The sequence below is a fragment of the Cyprinus carpio genome, unplaced genomic scaffold, assembly GCF_018340385.1.
Source record: "Cyprinus carpio isolate SPL01 unplaced genomic scaffold, ASM1834038v1 S000006477, whole genome shotgun sequence".
Taxonomy (NCBI): domain Eukaryota; kingdom Metazoa; phylum Chordata; class Actinopteri; order Cypriniformes; family Cyprinidae; genus Cyprinus; species Cyprinus carpio.
Window position 1 is genome coordinate 206,419 of NW_024879152.1, and position 27,901 is coordinate 234,319.

General features: G+C 42.2%; 1 pseudogene; it reads left to right on the forward strand.

Annotated features, from left to right (window-relative positions):
- Window positions 1-205: 205 nt before the first annotated feature.
- Window positions 206-27,729, forward strand: LOC122143644 (annotated as a pseudogene).
- Window positions 27,730-27,901: the final 172 nt, after the last annotated feature.

Here is a 27,901-nt window from a genome sequence, read left to right on the forward strand (position 1 = left end):
CATGGCGCTGAAGAAAAGAGGTTATAGCAAGCTACCCCCCTCTGGAAAGAGGCAGTCACTCTGCGCATCTGTGAGCTTCCATCAGCCCTGGGGTTAAAAGCCCAAACAGTGCATCCATCTAAGCTATGCAGGACTACCTCAACCCTAGCAAACAGGGCTTATTCAGCAGTTTGCCCGGCCAGGCTGGCTCAGTGCTGTTCACAAGATGGCAGGTGCTTCAAGTGTTCCAGTCCAAATTTCCTCCGCACCATGGACAAGTCCAGCCAGAGTTCTGATGCCTTTAGAGAACTGCGCGCTAGCGACTCCTAACCTGGCTCTGCGCACTACTAAGGTCACTGCACAGAAGCTGAACGGCAAGGCCATGGCCAATTTGGTGGTGCTGGAGTGCCACCTTTGCTGAATTTGACAGAGATCAGGGAGTCTGACAAGAGTCACCTTCTTATACTCACCCGTCTCTCTCTAGGGACTTTTGTCCCTACAGTGGATGGGCCACTTCAGCCCCGCCTAAACCTGAACCTGGGCCCTGATGATGGTGAAACACTATCCTGATTCCGAGCACCAAGGTGCCCCAGAGTGATGTGAGCCTCAGGATAAGCCATTCTGATCCGAATGCAAAGAGGAAGAGGGAGAAGGTCAGTTCTCGTTTTAGGCCGGAAAATTCTCCTCAAAGAAAGCTGCGCCTTGCTCTCCATTCCCTTAACACTGAGCCAAGGAAGCTCCATTCATGTTGGGACCCATCTCCCAGTCTCAGGCTAAGAAAGATATCCCGGATGGGTCAAGATGTGTTCTAAAAACCATGGGACGAGGTTAAATGCTTCAGTTCACTCGCAGGTCACCTCACTTCAGAGGTTGTAATTCAAACCTCGGTATGGGACAATGATGCTTATGTTCTCCGATCTGGAGTACAAACACTGTTTGCAAAAGGAGCCATGGGAAACAGTTCCTCTAGTAAACAGCAGAGTCAAGGATTTTACAGGACGCTACTTCCTCGTCCCCAAAAAAGATGGTGGAGTCAGATCCATTCTCGATCTTAGACATCTGAACTGCTCGTTTATGAAAAGGCCATTCAAGATGTTAACTTTGAAACAGATTCTCATGCAAGTGTGTCCCGAGGACTGGTTTCTTTCAGTGGATCTGAACTATGCTTACTTTCACAGCCAGGCAGCCCCCCATAACAGCCTGTTCTTGATATTCACATTCCAAGGGAGTGGCCTAGCAGTTCACAGTCCTGCCATTGGACTGTCCCTGGCCCCCAGAACACACACTTCTTTTTCTTCTTGTTTCGTCCATCACAGTTGATGATGACCATGGCACGTTTTGTCATTTTATTGGGTTTTGATGAGTGCGCAGATGGCTGAAGAGGCCAATCCGAGCCCGGAATTCCCTGTGCTACACTGGACAGGTCAGGGAAGATGTAGAGCTCTGAGGTACAGCCACATGTCCTTCCTTAGTAGATTTGTGCTGCTGCCTCTTCAAAGATAGCACAGGGGAGCTTCTCCTGCTCTCACAGAGGACTGCACCGTCCTGGACTTTTCTTCTCCAGGCAGGTCGGTCCTGTGCTAGGGATTCCCAGCTTTTCAGAATCGAGTCCAAGCTTCAAGGAAACTTTAAGGGTACCGTGTAGCGCTTTTGGGTCAATTGCTGTCCTGGGACAAGGTAGCTCCGGAATGGGACTACATTCCCAAATGGTTCAAATGAATTTGGTCTTTCTTTTGGATGGCAGAGGTGACCTCTGTACATTAGAGGAAACCATACTTTGACTTGCCCCAATCAACTTTCTGAGACAGTGAGATGCCCTGGCCAACGATTGGCCCAGCATTCACCTGTATGCCTTCCCTCCCTGTTGCCCTGCTTCCTCAGGTCATCAGAACTGGTCAGGCAAGTCAGACGCTCAGTCCTTCCTGGTGGCCCCACTCTGGCTGGAATCCAGAGTGTGGTGTGTGGTCCGCCCAGCACGATGTTGATTGTTCAGAGTATATGCTTTTCATCTCCGTAAAACTAGCTGTGGAAACTTCAATGTTTGGGGCCCTCGCCCCCGAACGGGAGTCTTTTGCAGACTCCCTGTGCGTGTAACTAATACCATTGTGGAGGCTTAGAAACTCAGTCTACAAGACATCTTTAAATGGTCAGTCTCTCTTGACTGGTGTGCAGCATGGAACGAGGCACCTTGAGGAACGTCCCTCTTGGTTACATGTCCCACGTGCTAATCTTTCTAGGTGTGAGGGCCCACTCCACCAGAGGAATGGCCTCCTCCTGGGCTTGATCCAGTGGGATTTCTATTGGTGATATTTGTGCGGCCGCCGGCTGGTCGTTGCCGTTTACCTTCACCAGGTTCTATAACTTGGATGTCTCTGCCTTGCAGGCATGGATTTTGTCCACTTACTCAAGCTTCAGTATTACAGTAAACAGGGAGTTTCCGTTTCCCAGGCCATAAGCGTGTCAACACAAATAAAAGAATCCCACCATCATGGGCTTAAAAAAATGTTAACCATCAATTTACCATGGTTAAAGCCATTGTACTGTTTTGTAAGGGTTATCACTCTTAGCCTTAGGATTTAGTTCAACCCTGATCATAAAAGTATTGCTTCTCATTCTTTAAGCCATTACAATTACAAGCAGATGAATCCTTAGAACAACCAAACAATAGGGTTTAAAATTCATAATAGTATGACTTTTGTAGTGTTAGTGTGGGAGAGGGGTTCATTATGGTCAAGGATGAGATTAAATTGGGTGCATTCCAGCTGGTTTCTGTGCAGTGTTGATTAGCATCAAACTTTAAACATCACATGAACACAAATCCATCACAACAAATGACGTTTTTCGGGGAAGGGGCCGATGAGCTGACAAAAGATCGAACGTGTTAAAAGGGTTGATGCACAGAAACTGATAAGCTTCACGCTTTATGGCTGTTGATTTTTCTCTGTTAATACATTTATATTTTAAATGGGGGACACTGGATGAGACTAACCCCCTAAAGGGCAATGCACCCCTGCCCTGCCAACTACTACCAACACCAAAACCAAAACAGCAACCACGTTGCAGCCAATGTTATCAGTTAAAAAAAAACACCCCCCCCCCAGTATTGACTGATTAGCAAATGTTTAGTAAACTCAATGTGAAACATGTCAGGCAGAGTAGATGAAGCTCTGATTCACTGAATCAGGTCATAAGAAAGACCAATCCAGCACCCTTCCAGGTTACTTGTTTTTGTGGCCCGCGTAAACTAATCTTTACACACGTTCATACACATGCTGATGAGGGAGACAAAGATTAAAGATGCCGGGGTCCTTGAATTATTGGTGCTCATAAGCAACAAGCTAACCTTCTCCTACAAAGGTCACAAATGAAACCGTACTTTTGACCTGATTAAGTTTGAATTGTCACACTTTAAATTAAACTAACATTTGTCTGCTTGCTCTATCTCTCCTTCTCCGCTCTCACACACAGACAGCACACACACACACACCCACACACACACACAACACACACTCACAACTCACACTCACTCACACTCCTATGTAAAAATATTACATGCATCTTAAGATTGGAATATGCAAAAGCTTTTAAACACACATAGGACAAGTGTATTTTCTATTAATTGTATTAATAAAATAGACTAAGTTTTTGAAAAAATGTAACATTATGACGACTAGACATTAATTATGTAACATAATTAATCCCATAATAAATAAATTGCAAAATTCAGTTTAAATTGTCCATATCTGATTCAGTTTAACTGCTTTGATTCAAACTGAATTGTTGTTCCGTGAATTTACCCAGACAATCTTTCTACGGAAAGACAAGCAATCCATATATCCAACACTGACTACATCAGAAAAAACACGCCTGTTCAAACACACATGCCAAGAACAGGTACCATTTTCATCCTCTTGGTCCTTAAAGGAAAAGAAGTACATTGATTCATTTCCACAAGAGTCACAAGAGAGAAAAATATAAACAGAAAGACACAATTATTCCCATCTATGGTCCAAATTCCATTCCCAACATGAAAGCATCCATTCTTTAGGACTGTTCCAAATGAAACTAGCCTCTGTATATCTGGAGAGCACAGTGCTCTAAATGAACTGACATGTACCAGGGCTTATATAGAATATTTAGTGAAAATAGTGTTGAGAGACAACAAACACTTTAGTGTAATGGACTGTTCTGTATTATTTCCCCCTAAAATATTTGACATGTCAACATGACCAAAAAACAAAACTCCATGAGTGTTAAGAGACATTTGGCCCCAACTCTGCCGGTAGCTGGTTTCCAAACATCATGGCTGTTTATTAGTTTCAACAGCTAAAAGCTGAGATGTTTCATAAGCAAATACAATGTCCCACAGATGCATCACCACATCCTTGAGTATCAGGCTTATGGTTGATGTTGGAACTTCAACCCCTGATATTCATCTAATAACCCGATCTGATCATTCCAGCTGGTTTGATGTGGGAACATACAGCAAAAGCCAGTGTGATATCCTCGTTGTATGTAATCAATATTCTTTGGAAAAAGTCAATGATATTAAGATTCATTAATGTGTTTGTAGATTTGGAATTTAAACCTCTTTGCATGAATTTTAATCAAATTAACCTATCAAGCCATCAGGATCGGAGAATATCAAATAAAAAGGAATAAATTTAATCAGCCAGTTTGCTATTTAACAAAGTATGCTATTGGATGTGAAAACCATCTGAATGGGAAAATACTAATCATTTATTGCTTTTACTATATAAAATAATCTAGAAAAATAGCTAAAAATGTAGAGCATATCAATGGAAATATAATTTTACAGCTTAATAAAGATACCTTCTTACATGTTAGTCTTCATTCATGCCTGATGACCTTTAAATTATCTAACGTCATAAGTCCAGAAGCAAGTATGCACCCGATGCATGCTGATCATGCTGGTATCCTCACTCTAGTGCACTTACTTAGCCCTAAGGTAAGATGTGGCAACCCCACATACAGCATTCATCAGCATATACCAACATGCCTCCACAGTGGGACTGAAAAAAGTATGGAGGAGGAGGATTGTAATTTTATTGTATATTATTTATATCACTACTAATCTTTAATTTCTCAAACAGTTGATAAAAATAAGCAAAAAAAAAAAAAAAAAAAAAAAAAAAAAGCCATCAGGGTTTAGAATTCATGAGACAACAAATCTGCACATCAATTAAAAAATATGATATCATTGACTTTAACAAGAGTAATTTTGCGAATCCCAAATATATAATATGATTGAAATAAAATTGCTAAGTCAAAAATAGGGGCTCTTAACAAAGCCAAGACTACACTACTAAAAGCCCTAAGGAGGCAATACACTGCCTCATTATACTGCTATGGAGTTTTGCAATGGCATAAGTCATTAGTCATGGGTAATGCAACATAAACCATTACAAATGGAAAGGATTTGCTAGAAATGAAAGTGCATGAGAGAGAGACCCAGAGAATTGAAGTATTCACCTGGGGAGAAAATAATAGATTAAACTGTCAACAAAACGGATGAGATTATGTTGTTTTAACCTTGACTTGAGTTTGCCAGGCTACTGTCTCTTACTCCAGTGACCTGGCCTGCATACAGCCTAAAGGGATAGAAACAGCTAGTATGTGGAGAATACAGATGTGTATACACAGGGGAAAACAAGTAAATGAAGCTTGGGGGGTTGGTAGAAAGTGCATTTGTATGCAGGTAGGTTGCGCTGCTTAAAAAAAGAATAACATATTATAAACACATAATTGGGTGAATAAAGTAATTAGTTAATAAGTAATTTAATAAGATTAATAAGATTGCAAGGATGCAAGGAAAGGTGTGGTATATGTTTTTTATGTAATATATTTCTATATAATGGCTTATTCCTATACATGTGTGTATTTATCTCTCTCTATATTAAACTGATATTGCTAATAGGAGAAACAACTGTAGTTCATTTTGCATCTTCTGAAATGTAAGCTTTTCTCTGTGTCGGTCAATTAAACTGTTCACGGAGAGAAACATAAATGAGCTATACTGTGCAGGCATCTCCTATGCAGCACTAATGGGGAGAGGTGTCAATAGTGTGTGCCCAAGGTAGAGATCTGTTGCACTCATCTTTTTTCCAGCTCGCGTAACATCACACACACTACCAGCGCACTGGGTACTAAAATCCCCAGCCCTCATCATCACCTCACCTTTTTTATTTAGCAATGTGTTTGTTCATTTTCATTCTGTCTGTAGAGGCACATTCCTTTTCCTTTGGCAGTACTAACATCATCATTCAACATATCATTTAGCCAACTGTCTGCTCTAAAAAGCAAGTCTTATGTCTGATGATGTTTTAAAGTGTTAGCAAGTGTGTGTTGTTGTGTGTGTGTGTGTGTGGTGTTGTGTGTGTGTGTGTGCGTGTGGTGTGTGTGTGTGTGTGTGTGTTTGCAATCCTTTTATGTTACATATGCAGGCACATTACAGAAAATAAAAAAAAATAACAAAAAAAGTTAAATGCCTATGAGTAAAGACAGGGAAGATGATTAAAGGAGGATAATAAAACCTCGAGAAAAAAAACAAATCTCAGGGGTAATCGAGTTAAATGTCCGCAATGGAGCCACGCTCCAGAGATGAATTTTTAAATAGGTGGAGAGAGTATGTTGTTAGTTTGTACACTGTATGCAAAATCCGCACTTGCCTCTCGTTGAGTAATGGTGGATATGAGGGAGGTGGTCTCTTGGCATCATCTATCCTGATGATATGCTGATTGGCGGCATGTTCAGTTGCTTGGTCAGCGCACTGCAGAGATTTTGAGTGGTGTTGATTCGCGGTTTACTTTGTCTTATTCTATTCAGGATAATGATGTCAGCCTTGTATATAAAAGGAAAGATAAAGAGTCAGTGTCCACAATTGAAAATGGTAATGCTAAATATTACTAACCATTTACCAATAAGTATCCTCACTGCGCTGCCACTTCAGCTGTCTCTGCAGGCCATAAGTCCGTCTATGAATACTAAATTCCAGTGGATGTAGTAACACACACCAGCGCGTGCGATTACTAATCTCTCCGATTATTACACATTTGATTTTCTTTGGCCTTTTGAAACATCTGCAGGAAGCACTTTAGATAAAATGGGTCAAAAACAGCTAAGGCTTCAGCTGATGGTGGCTGAGTTGTTTTAATACCCGACGCGGAAAAATTTGTGGTTTCTCGCAGCCCCACAGGTGAGTGAGCCTGGCGATAGAGCTCAAGTCGCCGCTATATACCATGTGTTCATCCACAGTCATCGCGCTATGGTTTGGCATGGCAGTACAAGAAATAGCTCTCTTCTTTCACTAAAAACTGAAGCACTGGAGTACATTCCCGCCCGTGATGAGAGGGTTAAATGAGAGGCGGAGCAGAGTAATAAAAAATAGAGACAGACGAAGAAGAGGTGAGTAACGTAGGGAGTACAGACACAGATATCTGGCACACATCCTCATCAAGGGCCTGCAGCAGCGGGCGAGCTCCCTTATACCGTGCACAACTGTACTAAAGAATAGGACCTGAGACTGAGAATCTAAAAACAAAGGTGGAGTAGCAGCAAATCTGGGCCACTATGATGGTTGTCGAGAATTTTAAAGCCTGTGATGAAAGGCAAGACAGAAAGGATACCAAATAATCGGCCTTCTTTATGATTCATAATAAGAACCATTTCCCTCCGTACTTGCGCTGGGTTTGTGTGTAAATTTCTTTTTTTTTGTGGGGGAAGATTAAGGTTCTTGATGTTTATAATATGTTCATTAGATCAAGAATATTGGTTCGTGGTTCTTTCTTTAAAAAAAGGGGGAAAAGCATCAGAAACACTACTGTAGATGATCTTTCTAATCATAACTATTGAATGAGAATTCTATGGTTGTATTATGGCAGGGTGCACAATTCACACAAAAATGAAATTTGTGTTAGTCAACATTTACTCACCATCATTGTCATTCCACTACCTGTATGACTTTTCTATGCCTCTATAGGTAACGATTAAAATGAAAATGTGTTTTTTATTTATTTATTTATTTTTAATAATTGGGGATGGAAGCACTAATAATGGCACCAGTTTGATTTCGCAACATTCTGAAATTCTTCTGTGTTTTGAAGAAGAAAAGATTACAGATTTGAAAAAAATTGAGGGTGAGAAAATGATGACAGATTTTTTTTTTGTTTTGTGGATTGGAAGTGAACTGTCCCTTTAAGAAAACACCTTCAATGACATCAGGCTGTCAACAGTTATGGGGTCTTATTTTTAATAGATATTATAGGAGCCTACATGTAGATGCCAAGCTGGAGTGAATGTAAGTCATGTGATGACAAATGAGGTCATTGAGGCACATACTTCTCATCGTCATTTCAATTTTCGCTCATTCATGAGGGCTGCACAGCCAAAACGCTATCAGGAATTATAAAAACTGTCTTAAGTGATCTAGCTAAAAAATGGATGGAGAGGAGACAATTACAAGATCGCAGGGCATCATGTGAGCGGTCTTCATCGCAAAAATGGAAAGATGGAACAGACGACCAGACGAAGTAACATGAATTAAAGAGAACCTGAAAAGGAGTGGCAGAGGGAGGAGAAAGGAAAAGGGGGAACGGAAGCCTGGGTCATGTTGATTAATCTGTGGCAAGTGGATTGCGATGGGAACGCAGGTATTGGCGGGAACAAGCTATTCATGAGTGCCGAGACGATTGGTGGTGCTGGGTTCATTCATCTGGCGGGTTTTCGATTCAGGACATCCTCGTCTGCTGGATTATGCAGGTAGTTCACAATGACTCAGTCAAGGCTGGTGTCTTCAGGTCCTAAAGTGGAGAGGATGACAGGCTCATTTCCTCTCATCTAGGGGCACACCATGGTACCAGGGGCCCGCTCAGATCTGAGTTAGTACTCAGTCCGTCAGATTCTTAACAGGCCGTTCGTCAAAAACAACAACATGTCTGTAGGTTTCTAAGCTGTGAATGCATTATTAAGAAAGTTTTGCTCTTTCAGAAACCGTGATTTGCAGCGCAGAAATTAATCCAAGAAGTAAGAAGGAAATCAGGCTGCCTGTAGGGCCTAGAGAGGCGATGAGGTTCTATAATGGAGGCTTACCCGAGAGTGCTGACGCGATGTGTATGTGTGATGTCAAACATTCATTTATACAGTCAGTGTGAATCCAGCGCCTGTTTACATATGTTGTGTGGAGGTTTAAAGCCGGAGGGGACGATGGAAGAGTTCTGGCCAATTAATTATAGAGAGACGCGTCATATCCGCAGCGGACTATGATTATTGGAACACCCCAGGCACTACAGAGGATGCCCAATCCCTTAGGGATCGATTAATTAAGACAGGGCCACTGTCCCTCTCCTGGCAGCATTCCATCTTGACACCCTAATCTCAAATGGCAGCACTGCTGCTCAAAAAGCGAAGAAAGGGAAGGACCACACCGCCCCCCTGGCCCCCCCCTCCCCCCCCTGGACCCCTGCACCAAAACAAAAACCCTGCTAGTCCAACTTGACCTCTGTTACCTTGAGCCGCCGGTGTGTGTCCTGGTATAAAGCAAGGCTCAGCCTGAGAAGTGCTAAACTTACATGAAGAGCCATACCCCGGCCGGTACGTCCGGAGGGGAATCCTCCTGTCGCTTTTTTTTTTTTTTTTGCCATTTTCTGCCCTCATTTGCCAGCAAAGCACGACAAATGTCCCGGCATTCCAAGATTTGTTTTTTTTTTTTTTTTTTGTTTTTTCCCCCCCCCCCCCCCCCCCCCCCCCGGACGCCCGAATTTAACACCGGGTGGTACCCCCACGGCGGAGCCCCAGCCGGAGGCCCTCCCACTCGGCAAGTTTCCGGGCCCCCTGCGGGCCCTCCCGGGCAGGCTTTTTTTTTTTTTTTTTAGAAACAGTTAACGGTGAAGGAGACAGGACACCGCCCAGGGGCTGCGCCGCGTAGCCGGCCCTCCCCTCCACCGGGTCCCATGGAAGCAAGGGCCGTTCCACGACTATGTTTTCATTTGATAGTCGGGGTGTGTGCACCAAGGCCCCTCACGTCGCGCCCTTATTCTTTTTTTTTTTTTTTTCCCCCCCCCCGCGTCGCGTCGCCGGATGTACTAGTCGCCTCTGTGTGTGTCCCCTCGCCTTTCCAGTGGCTATTCAGGCATACCTCCCCGCACAGAATAGAGGGTAAAGAACGGACAGAAAGGGAGAAAATGATCGAACTCATGCTACTTCCAATTGAACAGTTGTTGAATTGTGATCCAATCGGCCAGCTTTTATTCTGTTCATGAACGGCATCAGAAAGGAGGATTAGGAAGGACAGTTGAGGTGGACCGATTAGCATTGCCCACACAATGTATCAATAACATGAGCCTAGCACATGCAGTTACGGAGAAGATAGTCTGTACACGGTATGTCCAAGGAGTGTACAATTCGTCCTCAATAGTATAGACAAGACTTTGGATATCCACAAGATCTGCTAAATAATTAAAGGTAAGGATGTAACAGCCAATAGGGCCAATATGGACGTTGTCTCGACGGAACTGATAAATGACACTTAGTTTTGTGGATTCTCTGGTATTTTTCTGCGTCTCCCCTTCTTCCTTCACTGGAGCCATTACACTCGAACAACCGTTACAGCCACATCAAGTTTTAGCGTGTAATGATCTCCCTCTTCTTTTCTTCTCATCTGATTAGACGACCCCAAATTAAGAAATCACGCTTGTTTGACGCTGGGTGTTGCTAAGATAGTGGCTGAAAGATAAACCAATTGCAGCTTCCAGTCCTACTGTGGTGGTTTGGAAACAAGTATGAATAATGTAACAGAACATAGCACATACGTATCACCCTGCTGTCGTGCCTCCATCACATTCTCCCCCAGTCCCCTACCCGCGCAATTATTTGCATCCGTTCCCTGCAAAGGGCCATCCTCTATACCTTTTCACAAGGGTCCTTTCTCTTGTCTCTTATGATACCATGTGACAAGTCTGTGTTTCCCCACTTCCATCAGTTGGCACCTTGTAGGTTTAATAGGATGAATCTCCCATCATGCCTAGGCCTCCCCTATCAAATCAACATGAGGAAGTCACATGCAAGATCTAATCGATAGTGTGATTCATGACTGACCCTATTTCTAAACTCACTCCATCACTTATCCTCATCTGATGCCACTGAAACCACCCGTCTAGTTTCAATCACGATGCTGATTTGTTACTTGTTGCAAAGTACAAATAACAATTTTGTATTGGCAGGGTTCGTTTCATTTCTTTTGCTTTCCAGTTTGTCCACTTTCACTTGGTTGACACAACTGTAACTTGTTGAAGGTTTCTGTGAGATGATATAAATGACATTTTATTTCCCCAAATCTCCTTTCTAATCTCCTGTCTCTTGTACATGCTGTTTTCTGCCCTATCTTGTCATCACTTGTTATCAGTATTTTATTAGGAATTCTCGGCGGAGGACGGGAAGGCAAGACGAGAGTGTTAATCATTCCAGGCGATTTTTCACTGCCTTTTCTATTGCCCAACTCTTCTTTGTCATTGACCAACTCTCATGTGATTATAGGAAGCCAAGCCAATGAAGAGATTCATCTATAAAACTACAGGATGGCAATCAGAGGCATGTGACACAGGATGTGGCCACATGTACAGAGAGAGAGAGAGAGGGGGGGACGAGCAGAGAAGAGAGCGAGAGAAGAGATAATTGGGGGGTGGCTGGGGGACATGGGTGACGGCAGACGAGGGGTTATTCCTATGAGGCCAGTCAAGTTGACGAGTACGTGAGGGAAGCCATGCTTGGACGGAAGAGACACAACTGTGTGCGTGAGACATTAAAGTATACAAGAAACCAATAAGATATTTAATGTTGAAAACATAGGCGATCCATGAAAAAAAAGAAGAACAAAGAAAGGATTGAGAACAAACTGGATACGTTTTTGCTGGAACACATAGTTTGAGAAAAAGCGACCAAGAAAGAAGGCGTGAAGGGTTAAAAGCCACAATGTTATTCCTGCATCGCAGATCTCCACAGGTAACGGCGGTTTAAGTGTGCTGTTCATGCGGCATCCTGGACAGAAGATGGGGACAGTGATGGAAGGGTGGAGGGAGGAGGTGGAGGAGGAGAGGGAATAATGCAGGGATGGGGGGAATAGAAATGAGGAACGCAATATGTAGTGGGGGAATGAGATGGGGTGATTAAAAAAATATTCAAATGCATACCATGTTGAAAATTGCTGAACCGTGTATAATCAAGACTTGTACTCCGTCAAACTAAGGGGGGGCACAAATGTCTGGATTTATGTGGACTGAGGTTTATAAATAGAAGTTGTAATGACATTTTTGACGACTTGCTCTAATCTAAAAGACCCATTGAGGAAAAAGAGGATGAGGAAGGAGCGGAGGAATTAGAATAAAAGAAAAAAAACGAAGAAATGTGTTGGAGGGGCTGATCTGTTGGTAAAATGGTCCAGGCTTTTCGCATTATGAATGATTTTATCGTTCAGGTCCCATGACAATAAACTGCCCAGTGGTATTCATGCTGGTGTGTCTGGAGGCAAAGGCAATTCAGGCAAATACTTGAATATTGAAGTAAAGAGGGAAAAAAGTGAATGTGGAAGTGTGTGCGTTAAATAAATTGGCACATTAATGAAAAGCTGTTGGTGGTGCAGTAGGTGTGGTGGGCAGAGAGGACTGCTGCCATATTGTGGTAAAGTTCTGGGACATTAAAGTTTGCCCCATGGTTTATCCGGGTACCTGTCAAACAGGACTAGTGACCCAGAACCTGAGCTGAGAATTGTTAATTTTTTGGGTCAACTTTCCCTTTAAACCAACGAGTGGTTAGTTACTCGTTCCCAGGCGACTTTTGACTATACACAACTCCATTGTAAGAAATAAAGCCAGGAAGGCTAAGACATTCAAGACCAAAAATGGAAAACACAAAGGTCCATGATTACAGGTCTTATTCACTCATTTGTTTAATCCCTGAAAAAAAAAAAAAAAAAAAAAAAAACACGTGTGTGGGCTGACAAGATAGCGACCATAAGCAGCCAGCTGGTGCCCAGGGTGTCGAAGGGCCGTAATCCCTAAATGATGGGGGAAAATTGTAACATCTTTTTCCTAAATACTTTCACAGCCCCTGCTCTCTGTAGCAAATTATCACAGAATGATGCTGTATCGTATGTTGGATGAGTCTATTTCTGTTGATACAAACGGTGTTGAGTAAAGAGGGTAAAGCATCTGACTGAGATAAGAATCCCCGGAATCCACACTGTTAACATTCTCCCTGTCCTCCCAGTGAAAGAGGATTTTATATGGGAATCATTTACGGAGAGTGGAATGATTCGCAACTACAGCCCACCATACAGAAGCTGGGATGAAAGGCTACAATCGATACCTAAGGCCAAACTTCAACTTGAGGGCCACCTGAAGCTAATTAAATATTGATAGAGAATTTAAAAACACATAGTGTATAGTTATTTAAATAATTAAAACCCAATAATAAAAACAACACTTCTTTGTTTCCACAGAGGGGGCCTGTTGAAAATTGGAATGAGTCTGGATATTGCCAGCATTGATGCCATCTCTGAGATTAACTTGTTACTGGTTTAAATTTATAAAACTTACTTTGATAAGAGGCTTCAGGTAAACAGATAACAGGATATCGATAAATTCTTTTCATATATACTTATAGGACTACGAACAGCCACTATCTTCCTAAGACAACGATGGCGAGATTCTCGCCTGTTATTCCCTGGAAAATGAAAGTCTGAGTCTGGATGGCTGCGGCTGGTTTCTTTGCTGTGGATCCCTGATACGTTCATCCTGATTCTAAGCGTTCTTTCCTCCATGATGTAAACTGTGGAGAACCGTTTGATCCGCATCTTCAGCAACGGGCACTGTGCTCTACGGCTCTTCGGTAAACATTGATTCTGAATTTAGAACTTCTTACCAAAGGCTGAACAGGTGCTCCCAGGGGCAGATGTATGTGCATCTGGGGAACCTTCCCACTGAAATGTTTCAATCAGATATTCCTCCTTTTCTCCACAGCATAACAGCAACCATTGCCTGCAACATGGACCTCACCAAGTATCCTATGGATAGACAAGAGTGTACTTTGCAATTAGAAAGCTGTAAGCATTTTCACTCTGCATATGCGGTTCCTGTTTTCTATTTTATTGCATTATTCAAGAGCAGGCTCTACAAGCACCCCTTAAATCTGTGTGGGTGTGCATGCATGTTCAGGGGGCTATAATTTACAGGATGTGGTGTTTTACTGGACCCGAGGGAATGACTCAGTGAAGGGGCTAAGAGATACACTGCGGTCTGGCCCAGTTACAGTGTGGGAGAGCTACTACACAACCGTATCTGAAGCTGTGTATGAAACAGGTAAAAACATCTAATTTCATTGTGAATATCTTAGCCACTTTTACATTTTATTTTTACTAAAAAGTACCAGTCAGTCTTGGTCTTTCAGTCACATTTATATATTTATATTTCGGCATTTGGCAAATGTCTTCCTTTTTAAGTGGCTTACAGCACTTGCAAATCATGGGTTTACAAAATCCCAAAAAAAGAATTTGGACAATTAGGCCAGACTTAAAGATGTATGAATGCCACTCCATTTGATAACAAAAGATCGTCCAAGTGACATTTCAAAAGAAAATAGCACAAGCACAAGCAAACTATTCCAGAAAAAGAGGTTTTAGGTTTAGAATGATAAACCAAACAACTGCAATAGCATATATTTCTGCAGATGCCCACTTGGTGTGATCATCTGTTTATTTATTCATATTATTTATTTTAATAGATAAATGTCATACTACGTTTTGGTCCAATGTACATTTGCGTCTTAAAAAAATCTGTTAAATTTACAATTAAAAAAATATATTTGGTTTTACTTGGAAATTTTTTAATAGATTTATATTTAATGCAGTGTTAAACATTTACAACCATTTCTCATTGTATATGATAACAATTATCCTACAGTTTATCAATTAATATTTTAAGGTAGCATTTTTTAGTCCTTTTTGCTGAAATTGCCAAATTAATTATTATCTTTTTTTTTTACACTGAATAACTGCAATATTCTGGACTGTTCAGGTTTTTATACCGAAGCTCAGTTCTGCACTTCTCTTTACGTAGAAAATGTGCTGTTCTCATTCTGGAGCGTATGTGCCTCAACATGCTGGTGGTTCTGTCATGGGTGTCTTTCTGTGGATCATGCACAGTCCGTCTTGTTCCAGCTAGCACCTGCATCGCGTCAGGATTCCATCAGCAGCTTATTATTCAAGCACAATTATAAAAAACAAAACATATGCGTGACCAAAAGATTTCTAGATTATAGTAAAAACTAAATGATTCTCGATAGTCAAATCCGATTTATTTGAGCCAGGGGTGACACACTGTTCATTGACCATGACCCACACTAATGATGGGTGCCAGGACCTTCGCTTCCCAATGCAAAAACTGAGTTCATTAAGGCTAATCGAACGACGTCTCTATCTGGTCATCATGTTATCATTGGCACACGATTCATGGCTTTTTGGTGTCTCTGCTGGAATCATCGCCTGTGCTCATTTCTGCACCATGCAGCACCATCCCATTGTAGATGTGCAAAGGGTGGAGTAAACCTCTTAGATAGTGGTTTAAAATTACACATTTTTACAACTTGTTGTATTTTTTAATTTTACCCATTACAATTTTCACATCAGGGAACTGACTCAAAGAAGTTTGAGGAGATCAAATGGTTATGTACTCATTTTGGCAAATTCACCGTCACCCAAAAAACAGATGCAGACCTCTTTTTGTTTTTTTTTCTTTTTCCTTTCCTTTGTCGGCTGCCAGTTCTCCCGCTTCCTGTCTCCAGTTTGCGCGTTTCCTTTTTTCTCTTACTCTCCGCTACTCGTGCCTTGCCCGTGAATTGCACAACCTCTGGTCCCTAGACGTGTAAATCCTCGTGTGATCCCCTCCGAGTTGCCTGACTCCCCCTAAGTCGGTCGACTGAGCAATCGTGGACATGCGAAGGGAAAGAGGCCAATGGTGACGGTTTTGTCCCTCTCCGTAAAGACAAAAGTTCTCGTACCTCCGCGAAGCAAGACATCCATGATGAGTGTCGAGACTCCTAACACATCGACAGACATGCAACGTCGTATTTTTCTGTCCCAACATGGTATTTCTCCTTGTCAATATTTTCTAAGGAGCTCTAGACTATCCTTTTTATTCTAATGGATATGAACTCTACCTCCCATCTCCGATGAAGGACAAAGTATTTGCACAACATGACTGTAAAAGTGAAATGGAATGCTCTGACTCACCATCGAGTTACAGTTACATAGTGGCCTATATACAAGGAGCTGGACTTGGTTCATTATTGCATTGAAGAACGAAAGTGTTTCTACACAACCATAACAAGTGAAGATCATATGGACACACATTAAATCACCATAACAGACTCTATCTGCAGCAGGACAACAAAGAAGTACGACTGTTCTACGCATCCAATCTTTCTACGCACATTACTGATTTATTTAAGGGTTCAATGCTTTACCTGCTTTGCTTTGTGCTTGTTTTCGCTATGTAAATGTAATGGGTGCTGTAGGGATGCTGTAAACTCCACTAAGTACTAGACCATAAATAAAATGGCATTAAATCAAACCACATCAAATGGTCAGTGTAATGCATGTAAGTCTGTACTTAGTGGGCTCCGCACTCGCTTCCACATTGTCAAATCTAAATTCATGCCTGTAAATATGAAGGCAAATAAGAAGTTTAAACACATGAAACAAAAACCCGAAAAGGAATACAAGATACATTGCCGAGCTATGTTCCGCACTACGCGAAGTACTTTCTGGTCGCCTACTAAATCTAATAAGTAAGGGCTTATTTGTACATTTTCAATAATTACTGGTTAGGATCAAATACAGATTTAGTACGAAACCAATAACTGACTTACTTAAACACACCCAATTTACCCATGCAGTGGATTTACCAGTTTATCCCATTTTAAGTTTATAAAGGCCTATTGGGTGGAGATTTCATTTTGACTCTTTCGCGTTTACTATCAGACTGAACGCCATTCATGGTGCATCACCGTGCCAACGTTCGCACTGATCATCTATGATGCCTATTGCTTTACTCACTGAGTCTGGGCATTAAGGTGGCACTGTTCGCGGCTGAACTAAAAGGAACCTAAGGAGGACATCGCCAATGTCAGAGAGGAAAAAACATCAGCCACTCAGAATCAGGTTGCCTTTTAAACTCAGCGGGAACACGGGGGAACCAAACCAAACGGCATTCTGCTGTGTAGAAAAAGAAAGACCTAAAAACAGAGAAAGGTTAAGTTTTAACTTTTTAAAAAAACGACTATGTTAAGTTTAACCTGTATGTAGGTAGTCGATTAAATCACGTTATATTCCGCGGTTCAGTTTTTATATAATGTTAAAATTGGAAACGGACTGGACACCAAGTTCCATTTCGTTGTCTTGATTTTCACCCTGGATGCGTGCAACGATAGAATATTGGACCACGGTGATTTACTGGATCAGGCAGGAACGGTCCAGAATGACCCACTCCAGCCCGTTCAACACTCTCCGCCAGGAAACAGGACTGCACTCTGCTCCAGGTCAGATGCCAAATATAGGTTTTGTCTCATAGACCAAAAAGGGACCACTCACAAAGTCCCTAATATACGTCTGTCACATTTCAGTCAGTGCTTGAGGAAACCTCTGACAGGAAAGGCACGTCTTGGAGCTCCTCTGCAATCGGGCAGAAAAGCTTTGGGAGTCAGTAAATAAGGTGGTTGCCACTAACCAGCAGAATCTCATAAAGCAGAGGAGAAAGACCATAACCTGCTGAAGCCAAGGTTTGTTCTTTGATAGTCTGAAGAAACAATAAAACGGTTATGGAACGTTGTATGCTAGGTTGATCTTAATGCATTTTTATTTCCATCCAGGTGTAAAGGTTTCCTTGGCTCAGCCAAGCTAAAACGTAATAGTGATGGAGAGATCGGACAGGGGATTTGGAGAATGTTTTCAAGACAATAAAAAAGCGGTAAAGAATCAATGACCTGACGGTTTTATGGCTTTTAACTCTAAAATTTAGACTTCAGCGACTTGACAATTCTGTACGAATGTTAAACTTGTAGAGTTTGCGACATGACAGTTGTTTCCAGATTGACAGTATAATGATACTCAGTTGTTCATCTATGACTGGTCTGGAGAAAAACAGGAGGCTGTGGCCAGAATCGTGCGTTCACCTCGTGGAAGTAAGCTTATTATGGACAGGGTGTTTGCCACTCTCAACCATTTTAAAGATTGCCCATATGGTACATGGATCTATTTTAGAAAGGTAGATAAAGGTTGGTTCAGTGAAAAAAGTATTTTATGCACAAATTAACTTTGTTTAACAAGTCTCATTTCCTCATGCAGCCGGATTTCATTTGTTTGAAGCTGTCTGTATGAAGTGGAGGAATTCCTACAGACTCCATCAGTGAGTGGACTGTTTGACCGTGCCCCCATGGGTGTGAACTCTAAATTGTTCGCTGCTGGAATTGTAAAACTTTGTATTTTTTTTATTTAATTGTTTGCTTTTTCAACGGTTATTAAAATGTTATGGAAAAGTGTGTCAATTTTGTGAAGCGGGACCACTAGGAGGATTTATTTCTTATTTATTTTTTATCTTGAGGGGGGTTAGTTCCTCACCGGGCAATTAAGGATACTACTGAAGGGGGTGTACTTTAAGACAATTTAAAACTGGACAAGTCTACTAATCCTCTTTCTGTAAATACCAGTTGATAAGGAACCTGTTAGGTTTGGTCAAGGTATTGACAAACACCTAGTTTCGCTATTTGTTCTTCCCGGTCCGTGTAAATTTTTTTTTTTTTCCTGTCCAATCCAGTAAGAACTATGGTTCGAGGAGCTTTGCCACCAAAACCTAGGCTGATTAGTTTGCTTGTTGTTGGCCTACTGTCCATTTATTATTATTTTTTGCGTCACCTCTCTTCCGGTCCACCTGGAGAGATTTTGACATCAATTTCAGCCAAGAGCTGTATCACTTGCTAGCCACAATCATTAATTCGCCATGCAAAGTATTGTACACAGGAAACAAAAAAATCACCCTACCTTTTTGTTTTACTTTTTATTTATTATTGTAAAAGCTTAGTGCCCATAGCAGCTACAGTTCTACAGACAATTTTAAAGTGCAATATGGTAGACTACATAAAAAAGGTTGGGATGGGAACAACAAAAAGGATAAAAACAGATATAAGCTATCAAGTTAAAATACAGTGACAGGCTGGATTAAAAAAAAAAATAAATGAACTAGCTAATCGTTACAAATTATTTACATTCAGTAGTGAATTGCTACAATGTTTAGCGCAGGGAGTTACACCAAGAAGTACTGGTACGTCACGTAATCGAGGTAACAAAAAAACACTTTTGTAACAAATCAGTAACCATGCCTTCTAACATACTATCTTTAGTTGTGAGTTTGTCCTCACAATGGCATTCCCATCATTCTTTTACAACCTAACCCACAAACTCTTTTGTGCACTTTTCAAAGGGGGAACAAAACTGATTTCCTCATCACTTATATCAAATCCTTTAATTATTTTGTACCGTAACCTTGCCCCGGCAACAAGACTTGAAATGAGGAAATCACGCATTTGACTGCAACCGTCTTATCACTAGAGAAGATGCTTTGTCGTTCTAACCCCAGTATAAAGCTACAGACAGTAGGCATAGTCGTAGACAATCTATATGCATGTACAGCAGTCTGTGGTTGGAGAGCAACCGGTCAGGCTGAAAAGTCCGCATGGTAAACCCCTGACATTCCTCTGATCAGCCGTTAAATCAATGCTTTTCCGTGCTTCCATGCCTGGGTAAAAATAAAGCATTAAGGTTGTCTAAAGTTTACAAACATTACACGTGACAACATACCGGGCCATTCATGCCAATTAACTAAGGACTTGAAATCAACAGGTACCCCAAAACAAGATGAGATGAAACTCAGTAGAGAACTGACTAATTAGAAAATATACGGACATGTGTTTTACTGTGAATATCTATTTATGCAGGAAAAACAAATCGTGTTCGCTGTGTGGCATTAATCGGTCTTGTGATGACACTGCAATGGATAAGGTTGAGGAAAAACGGAGATGTGTTAAACGTGGCTTTTCTGCATAACGTTGCACTTAGTGGATGCATAGATGGAGGCGTAGGGCACCTTGGGTGTGCATTTCAGAGGTGCAGTTGACCAAGGAAGAAATGACCAAGCATACTGAGCTCCGTTCATTTGGGTCTGTAAGTAAAAACAAGGTACAATATCTTCAATGTTGATGCAAAAGTAATTCTAAAGAGTAGACTTTGTTTAGGGTCCAGTCAGTACCGCTCTGTTCAGTTAGTCTGTAGGTACTCTTGTAGGTGAACCCCCAGTTCGTCCACAAAGCCAATGCTGTTTTGATGGTCTCTGCACCTGACGTGAGTGTGAGCTCTAGGTCCACACGATGCAGTGCGTTCAACCCGACAGCTGCTCCTCCTAACTGGGGCTCCCAAACACGCATCCTAACAAGCAAACTTATGCGATTCTGCACAACATGGGTATGAGATTCAGTTGACATACGTGCGAGTTATTGGTCGATCCCCATATTGAAATGATATAAAAGCAAAGATCAATGAGCGTAAGGAATTATTATATACTAAAATGTTTTGAAAACATTAGGATATTATTACGAGTGACGAAAAATAAGAGGTACAACTATATCTATTATCAATAACATTGACAGTAATGGAACTAGATTTCACTGTAGATAATAACCAGAATTAGAGACAACTGAAATATGAAACGACTAATGAAGAAAGTTCGACTATTGGTATTAATGCTAGTTTTTAATTGTAAAATAAAAAAAAGTATTCATGAAAAAAAATAATATTAATCATTGTCATTTTACCAGTACAAACTGAAAAGTTTACAATTCTATATAAGTGATAGCCCCTTTATTTCTAAAACGCCATTATACTAGCGATTTAAAAATGTTCTGTGTTATGAGTAATATTGCTGGGTTTTACCCTCTCCAAGAGAGAACAATTAATGAACACTATGCATCATCTAAACATGGAGTAGTAAAAAAAGAGAATATGAGAGACATCCATATACGTGATTGAAAATAAAAAAACTATTTTGGCGTAGTAAAAGTGATCAGAACTATTGTTGATTCTGATTAACTTTTACAGTCCATGAGTACGCTCATTAAAAAAAACTAGGCGAGCGGATAAGCTTGCTTTCTCACCCGCCTGCACCATTCATCTTCTCCTTTGGCCTCTCGTTCTTTTTTCCGCAGTGGACTAGGGCAACTCCTCGATACTATCTATTTCCATTTTTCAGGTCTTCTTGTGCTCTTTCTCAAGTATGCGGCCGGTGCGTCCTCCCTGTGCCCGCGTTTCCATACTCCCGTATGATGTGCATCTGAAATGTAAAGGTATGAAGGTCAGCGATCAAGACCATAATAGAATCGTGGGAACGTTTGGCATGTTCTGTTTCAGCACTTATCGGGTGACTGAAGAGATTAGATAGGTGTGAAAATGCAGAAAGCTTGATAGAATTAAAACCAAAGAGTGTTAAGCTCCCGTTACATCATTAGGAGCTTTTGACCCCCAGTGACTAAGAATCTCACAGCCATTTTAAACATGGTAAAAAAAGAAAGGGGGAAGGCAAGCGAGGCGCAGAAAAAAAAAACAAAAAAGGCTGAAACCATTGTTAGAGGAGGAGAAGTTAAAAGAAAAAGAGGGAAGAAAAAAGACGGGCGGGGAGGAGCAAGGAAGAGAAAGAGCACCAGAAGGGAAGAGGGGGCAGGGGACTCAGGGAGAAGGCGTGAGGGGTGAGAGGGATTTGGGGACTGGGCTTTAAGGGGGAAAGGAGGGAGAAAGAATGAGAGGGCGAAGGGGGGTGGGCTCACTCAAGAGGGGGGGTTGGGCAACCAGCAAAGGGAAAGGTGAAGAGAAAATGGGCAAGGGAGGGGGAGAACGGGAGAGAGGGGATGAAAGAAGGAAGGTGCAGGGGAATGCGGAACGAAGGTAAAGGGACAGGGGAAAAGGAACGAGGGGGAGACACTAAGAGAGAAAAGAGGAGGGAGGGAGTTTTAAAAAAGAAAGCTAGAGAAATAAAGAAAAGAAAGGAGAGACGATGTGAAGCAGAGGGAAAGTAATAGAGAGAACAGAAAAAAAGCGAGTGGGAACAAAAAAAAAAACAAGAAGGAGAGAAAAGGAGGGGGTAAAAGGAGGAGTAGGAGGGGAGGCGAAGGAGATAGGAGGGAGGGAGAACTGGAGGAGGGGAGGCGGTCTGCGGGTGTATGAAGGGTGCTGCCCGGGATGTTAAACAAGAACCAAATCAGAGGACAGAGAGCCAGGACTGAATGACGCCGTTTCTCCTCGCCCCACTGCAGGCCGAACGCGCTGCACTTGGACCGGAGGGGTCACGCGCGCACAGCGGGCGCGGCGTCGCGGGCCGGCGCCGATGCTCGGGGCGCCCCGGGGGTGCGCCGGGCCGCCGCCCGGGGGGATTAAAATGCAGAAGTAAAGCCACATTGCCACACAGAGGCACATTAAAGGAAAGGTGAACCCCTCTTCGACCCCCCCGGTCGTGTCAATAGAGACAACAGTGGTCTTTTGGACCCGATCACCAGGGAACAGGGTGTTGAGCCATATTGGCTGAGTAAATAAGGGTTCTCTTAGAAAAATCAGCTTGGAAACCAACTAGATGGTCTGGTTCGTAGGTGTCGGAGAGTGGAAAGGCACGTTGACCAAGAATGTGGGTACGTTCATCGGCAGCACCTACAAAAAGCCATCGAGCGGAATGCCTAGGCAAAAGTGCGAAAGTGGGGACCTAGCATAGGCGTTTCTGGAATGCGCAGTTGGAGGACAACTTGCCCAATCTAAACTAAAACAATGTTGTAACAAAGAAAACGCCTCCCCCACAAGAACAGGGGTGTAAGGTATGGCAAAGTCAACCATCTAAAACCCCAGCCCGTTTATCTCACTTCCCAGGCAACTCAATTAGGACAGCGGAACGGGGACATAAGACTACTGTACGGGATCTTGTTAGGCAAGAGTTTTCCACATGCGATCATCAGTTACATAAAAGCCCCTGAGGGAATCCCCCCCCCACCCCCCCACTTATCCCCCCCCCCCACACCCCCCCCCCCCCCCCCCGGGGTCAGTCAAGAGTTTAGTGGCGAAAACGCGGAAGTTTCTGGGACCCAACAAGACTCCTCCAGCCAGCGGCCCATGTCTCATGGGACGCGACCGAACAACTTCGCCTCCCCACACAGCAAACACACACAATGGAAGGAACCTACATGAGCTACAAGCACAGAAGCTGACACAGCCAAAAATATATCGACACACAGACATATCCAGTATTTTAATCTGATCTCAATAATCACACATAATCAACGCGTATTAAAGAATTACAAAACATGTTTTTAAATCCTTCTTGAGCTGTTTGAAGTTTTGATATCGTTGATGGAATGTATGATGTATAAGTTAGGATACATTGATGAGACATCACTGCATAATAACCAGAGGATGTTAGCTGTAACAAAATTATTAAAACTTTTTGTTAAATGAAATAAAGTAGAATTTAAAGATAGATGGAAAAAGTCTCAACTAAAAAGTAAACGTTGCCCTTGGCGGATTGATCCTAATCTACAATAAAATAACAACGATAAATAATGAAAACGAAAATTGAACGTTAAAAAAAATAACCATAGTAAGTACAATGGGCCCTTAATAATCCTTACATTTATATTCTCTCATATATATTATGAATATGAGTGATAAAAATAATACTCATTGGGGCTTTGGCATGGTGGAAATGAAATTGGCAGAGCCCAATGGTTATTCGTCCCTAAACCCACCATCATTATTAGATATGTACGAGTCCAATCAGTGTCAGTCTAATATTGATATATTTTCTGTATGTATAGTCAAGCCAACAATCTGCAGAATGAATATAAATTTTTTCTAATTACTCTAGGAATGATATAACGAGATTGCCTATGTCCAGACAGAGTCACAGAGATGTGTTTTAAGCTTCTTTTGGTTATTTTAGCTGATTTTCGAGGAAACAAGGAAAGTCATTTATAATATCCAAATAAAAACATGTGGGCTTGTATTTATCAGCAGAATTTGTATACATGGCTCTAAATTAGTAATGTAGCATGTGTGCTACTGCTCGAACTACCAGCCCCTATGACTAGCACTTGACGTTTTCTGAAAACGTCACACCAAAACATCTCAAGTTACGCTAACGCTGCCAGCCTCCTGCACCTCCTTTCAAGTATACAACTAAGGGCGAATATGGCCGGTGGTTAGGCCTCGCAGGCCTGGGCCAACCTCGCATACCTTCAGGAGGACACAGTGGTCTGTGGGGATCCCGTCCCTGTTTCCTTTCGCATGGTAAAGGTAAAGATGATCCGGCCTGCCCAGCATTGACACACAGTTGTTCATTCACGCACTGATTCAAACGAGTCACTCCTACATAACCTGGACACACCTCACACAGCCACACACACACTACACACACAAAGCACACACAAAGAATTTGCTAGCACTTATTCCAGTATCCCACCGGGTGTTCATGGTGGAGATTTATTACCACTTCACTGTTCTTTAACATCAACAGAGCTACTCCCACAGAGAATGTCGAAAATAACAGGTGGAGGCCAATGAGTAGTATGGGCCCTATTGTAATATGAGAAACCAACGAGACAGGGATAGGCATTGGAAAGACAGAAAAATGGGTCTCCTATCACCCCGAGGACTCATGGTCGAGGACGTGCGCGGTCGCGTCTCCTGGCAGTGGAACAGGCTTTTTTGGCGAAAAGAAGAACTGATCATTATTGTGATTCTTTCTTCCTTGCCACGCTCGGTTACGGTGCCAAGTTAGTCCGCCTGGACAGTTGGCAACCTCGCGTGGGTGGTAACTCCAAGTAAATCAGCACGTTTGATGGTTCAGTGAAAAAACTGTCAGAGATATGAGTACAAACGTTGATGGGAAGGGTCTACCCAGACCCATGACCACAATCTGTGGAATTCGGCCATAGTGCCCTAGATAAAGAGTTTCCCTGGTTCCAACACAATGATAATCACCACAACAATCCAATCCATGCATAACAGAGAGTTCTGCGTCGTTAACAGACCAAAAACCTTGGGTGACCAATAAGCTCAGGATACCCAAGATATGTCTGTGATCCAAGAGAGGGCGAGGGGAATAACGACAGACTGCGAGGGACGGGGAGAAACAAGATTTTTTCCATTCAGAAGGGATTGTCGGAGAAGTTCTTCTGCAACAAGAAAAACTTTTTTGAGTCACGTTGCCCGGGTGGGTTGCTATGCAGGTTTTTTAAGATGCGCAATAGGGGGTATGATGGCTGCATGAGGGAGTTGCTTTGTGGTGCGAAATAGGGGCATGGTCTAGAGTTGATTGTGTTAAGTTGGAATTGAGGGTTTAAGACTGTAGTAGTTCTTCTAAATAAGTTGCATATGTGGGTTGGCCAAAGGTGTTGCTATGCAGGTTAAGGCGTAAAGGCTGATGATTTTCCCCTACTATGGGGTTGCTTGGCTTTTCACCAAGTGTTCTGGAGTTGCTTGGGGTTTATAAGTCGATTTCTGTGGTGTCTTGCGTGTTTTTCAATAACTATTGCGGATGTTGGTCGCCAACGGCGCGTTTGGGGTGGTATCCAGGGTGTTGCATCTGCCAGTTCATTAGGTGGTCACACAAACAACGTGCAGGTGACCTATATATACTTTCCACATTGATCGTTTGGAGTACGTAAAGAACCTACTAAAGTACAAGCAGTCGGAAGAGAAAAAGATTTGGTAAGAATTGTATGTAAGGCGTCTCGCAGCAAAAAACTAAATTATCATATCAGGAAATTCACAAAACCACTACAACTACAAATACTGAGCATGAATTAAACTGGAAGAGCGCCACCAGCTTTTCACCGTACCATCTCGCCTGAGAGCACTTTCTCCACCTTGGCAGACTGTCAGGAGAAGAACTCTGGAGGTGGGAGTTATACGTAACACTAGAGAAGAATGTTTACTCTGAAGGAAACACCACTACCAGCGGACGAACACCTCAGTTCAGCGTCGGTCTTGAGAAAAGCAAACCTAAAACAAAATGTCCAAAATTTTTACAGCAATACAAAATCCAATACCCTTATCTCACCATGGACATAATGGGACGTGATACAAATAGGCTATGAAGATTATTGAAAAGTGGGTGTAGAGGGGATACCATGAGCAGTGACCCGCACAACGGCCTTGCCAGACAGCCATTACCACAACAACAGTCCAAGTCATTATTTACAGGGCTGCTTGAGGCAGAGGATTATCACACTGAGAGGTATGGACCAACCTGTATTTAAAGACAAGAGTATGTATGGAATATTGGCCCCCCAGAACATGATTGATTGAGATCGCGTCTGTTGTACACGTTACACAGCAGACCGGAACATTCACTAGCTCATGGCACTGGGGCAGATGGTAATTAACATGACATGGATCAGAAGGACAGACTCGCATCTATTAGAAATCAACAAGTTATATGCAATACTGTTGCACCCATCAGCCTTGAGGTCAGTTAAGATTGTGTGTTGTTTAAGTGTTGAGAACCACATCAAGGCTCCATTATGCATACTTTAACAGTGAACAAACAAAAACATTGACAAACAGACAGTGTTGTAAATCAAATGATATTTTGGAAAATGTTACCATGTATTCTTGTGAAATAGTCAAAGATATCATAAAGCATTCATTACTCCAAGTCTTCTGGCGTCACCTGGATCGTCAGAAATACTGGCTGTATATGCCTGCCTGGGTGTTCATAGGAACATGTCGTGTATTATGTAGGCAGTGTGTCAGCAAACGCTAGGAGACAACTGGCTTTAGGATGATTTCGATGTGAGACAAGAGTAGATTGTTATTCAATAAAAGAAATCTTTGGGTACCAAATACAAGCGTGTGAAATGTTTTACTGTCACTGTATATGGTTGGAGCAATGACAGTTGTGAAAAGTAATGAATTAACTAAGTAATAATTTTCTTAACAAAAAAAGTGCTGATAAAGTTCAGTTGGTGACATGTACAAGTACAAATTGGCAATAATATTATTTGTAAAATCTGCGTATTTGTTTTGGTTTTTTAGCCAAGTATAAAGTCAAGTCGAGGTATTCATCTTACATGTAACAAGGTGGGAACTGAGTTTCCTGTACCAACTCTCTGTCAACTGAATTTTACACAAAATTGTGACAAAAAAGCATATCCCCAAAAGTTTTTTCCTCCAATCCATCATGCGTCAGGCTGTATATGTTCCGTAATATGAAGATTGAGGTGCCACAGATGTCATGATATGTAGGACAACGGTGTGCTGGAATCCCACCTTAATCCAGTATCAATCTTCCTAGGAATGCATGGCGCAGAAGATTGGGCTGTCCAACACAGTGCCCCGACCCTGTAACTATTTCGAACCACCTGCAATCACACCAAAAGTACACACTACATGTAAACATCGCCTCCTCCAACAAAGTGGGGCTCTGCCCTTAACCAAAAGCTAATTTTATCTTGTGAAATCTTGTTTCTGGTAGCAGGATCTATCTTATGTTGTGCACACAGGTATCAGGGTGGTCATCCAACAGGGTGTTCGAGCGTGGGGACACCTGTTGTTACCTTGGAGCCATTCTCTCGGTTCCTGCTCCTTGCTTCTTGCCTTAAAGGTAACCACACACCAAGTGCATCCCCTCATCGGGTCGGAAAGAGAAACGGGAGGAGCTCTCTCTTTCTTTTTTGGCCATCTTTGGGCACCAGTAGAGGGACGTTTGCACTGCCAGGCTGAGGGGACGTGTCCTGGGAGTGTAGGGCGACTCGGTTTTCAGCGCTTTTATAG